This window comes from Haplochromis burtoni, unplaced genomic scaffold (genome assembly GCF_018398535.1).
Source record: "Haplochromis burtoni strain Fernald_Lab_line unplaced genomic scaffold, NCSU_Asbu1 Contig_19, whole genome shotgun sequence".
NCBI classification, from domain to species: domain Eukaryota; kingdom Metazoa; phylum Chordata; class Actinopteri; order Cichliformes; family Cichlidae; genus Haplochromis; species Haplochromis burtoni.
This window is the reverse complement of record NW_024582380.1, coordinates 2,596,284-2,598,972: the sequence shown is the minus strand read 5'-3', so window position 1 is coordinate 2,598,972 and position 2,689 is coordinate 2,596,284. Positions and strand designations below refer to the sequence as shown.

The window sequence follows — 2,689 nt, the reverse complement described above, 5'->3', positions numbered from 1 at the left end:
CTTTCCCACTTATCCAGTAACTACAGGGAATCACGTGTCCTTTTTTAAGCTTTCACCACAGACAGTAATATTTCAATTTTATTTTTTAAACAACTTCTACACTTTTTCTATGATAGCCCTCTCTGCATTTTCTTTACATAGAAATAGATAGAAATAATTGGTAGCACTATGCTGACTGCAAATAGCGGGAGGACCTGTTATTTTAGAGAAACTGAGAACATACACATGGTGATAAGAAATGTATTGGATGTTGCGCTCTTATCATAAATGCACAAAAGCATATAAGTGGATAGGGTCCAGTGCTTTAGCTTTTTCCTTTTTTTTCCTCCCCAGGCTTGCACATTTTGCGACAAATGCATCATGCCTTGATCATCCTTAGGAATTTTGTGTTTTGCCAGCCTCTCTGAAGCATGCAGTCCCAGTTTCTGGGTATTATTGCAGAAAAGGTGCAGGATAAAGTAAAGGAAATATGCAGTATTCTGGTTTGTTGTATCGAAATGAAATTTCAGCAGGGTCAGGTGACTCACTGATATTTTTTTAGGCAGTATCAGAGCAATAAGTTACAGTATCAGACTTTGACTAGTTCATTTTTGTTTTGAAAGATTGGTAATCATAGCTGGTTTTGTTCTTTTCATTGGATTTGTCAACAATAATTTAAAAATATATATATATATATATATATATATATATAGACTATTGCCAAACTGATTGTTTAAATGGAGTAGTCGTACAGCTGAAAAATGTGCCAGGAGAGAAATCACTAACAGTTTTTTTTTTTTCATAACACATCAGAGCCTGGAGCTATGTAAAGGATGCATTATGTGCCTTCAGCCAGCATGAACATCTTTTCCTCTTACATAGCTATCACTCCACCTCAGTCCACCTCCACAAATATTCCACTGCAGAGTACAGCAATTTCACATACCCAAATCGTTAAAAGGCTTTCAAGTAAATATAGGAAAAACCGAAGATTAAGCAGAGGGAGCAAGTTGAGGGAAATGTGAGTAAAAATTAAAGTTTTTTTTTAAAAAAGTGGTTCAAAATTATAGTCCTTGAAAAGAGAAGTCCTAAAATGCATCAACCATCACCACTGGCTTGATATCTGCGTGTCTTTAACAGTGTCCAAGGGGGTGAGTTTAGTCTAAGGTGACTGGAAGGTCGAAGCGCTTGAAATGGGATTTTCACTGCTGTTGGATGCCAGAGGTCAGCTTTGGATTATGTACTGCAGAATCTAGCTGACCTCTTATTTTACAGCCAAGCGCCTGTACAAAGGCAGCACTCATCCTCTGCTTCCACAAATGGATGTGCTTTTATTTTTATTCCTGAGTTTGTATCCTTTTTTTTTCCTTTTTCGAGGGTACCAAATCTAATGTGGAACCTCTCTTTCCGCCATTCCGCCATAAGTGGGCAAGCAAAAATCATATGTATCTCCACATTGTTATGTATATAAAAGGATTTTTCTCTTCCCCAGTGAAAATGTTTGTTCTCCTTTAAATCAAGCCTCAGTGTACCAGAATTAGTTACCTGCCGTGTGAATACTTTTTTCTTTCCTCCTTCATATGCGTCTTCTTTTTTCTGATGATGTATTAATTACTACGACAGCACAGCACTCTTCTGTGGAGGCTTTATCTTGGGAAATATGTTTTATATGGCATAACAGGATTTGTAAAAAAAAAAAAAAAAAAATTAAACAAAATGAAAAAGTTTTTGGTTTTTTTGGTTTTTTTTAAAAAAAGGACATTCAGTGTTTGTATTGTAAAAGAGAATTAGGTGGCACTTTGAAGGCTATGAAAAAAGTAAACAACACACTGATGTTAATTAATCTGCAGACGCTTTTTGTTGTTCAAAGCCAGTTTAGAGTTGATTTTAATTTAATCTCCTGTTGGGGTTTTTTTGTTTTGTTTTGTTTTGTTTTGTTTTTTTTGAAGTGCTTAAAATCTATCACCATGTGAATATTTCTTTTTTTTTTTTCATGGTACTTTTACTACTGGAATCTAATCACCAGAAACACTGTCATGTTTTTTTTAACTCTACAAATGTTAAAATTGAGTTTTAAAATTCAAAGTTCAATAAATGGGTTCAAAGTTTTAAAATAAATAAATATAAAAGAATACAGAACACTGTTAGGAGTCAGACTTTTGAGAAATCTTCTTTTTTTTCTAACCAAAGTGTCCTGGAAAGAAGTCATCATGCTTTTGTAACTGAATAAAGGAATAAACTATGGATATTTGTTCAGTTTTATTTCCACTGGAGTCATAAATCTCACTCCGTGCCTTAGGCAAATGGTATATGACGTTAGATATTACAAGCAGAGAAGGATAAAGCGTTGCCCGGGTCTGAAAGGAGTGCGCTGATCCAAAATAATAATAATAATCTGAGGTAGTCTGTTTTATTTGAAAGCAGACGAAGGAAGATGGTGTTACATAAGCTGCTAGACAACTGAACAGAAACAATCAGGGTCATCGAGATTAGTGTGTACAGACACTTAATCAAGCAGCAACTCAGTGTGCAACTCACTTGAATTAATTGGGATTTTGTAATATGCATCATTTCCTGTACAAAAACAGGCAAGTGCATATGCATTACCAAACAGCACAGTGTGTGTGTGTGTGTGTGTGTGTGTGTGTGTGTGTGTGTGTGTGTGTGTGTGTGTGTATGTATCAGTGGATGTAATGGGAAGTAAGAGGAG

The 2,689-nt window shown here is 35.4% G+C and overlaps 1 protein-coding gene across 1 annotated transcript in view; it reads left to right on the top strand.

The window, feature by feature from the left end:
• gria1a (glutamate receptor, ionotropic, AMPA 1a) overlaps nt 1–2,115 on the top strand; it is a gene marked incomplete in the record, with an annotated part of 85,112 nt that extends 82,997 nt beyond the window's left edge. The window contains 1 exon segment of the mRNA XM_005916468.3: nt 1–2,115.
• Nucleotides 2,116–2,689: the final 574 nt, after the last annotated feature.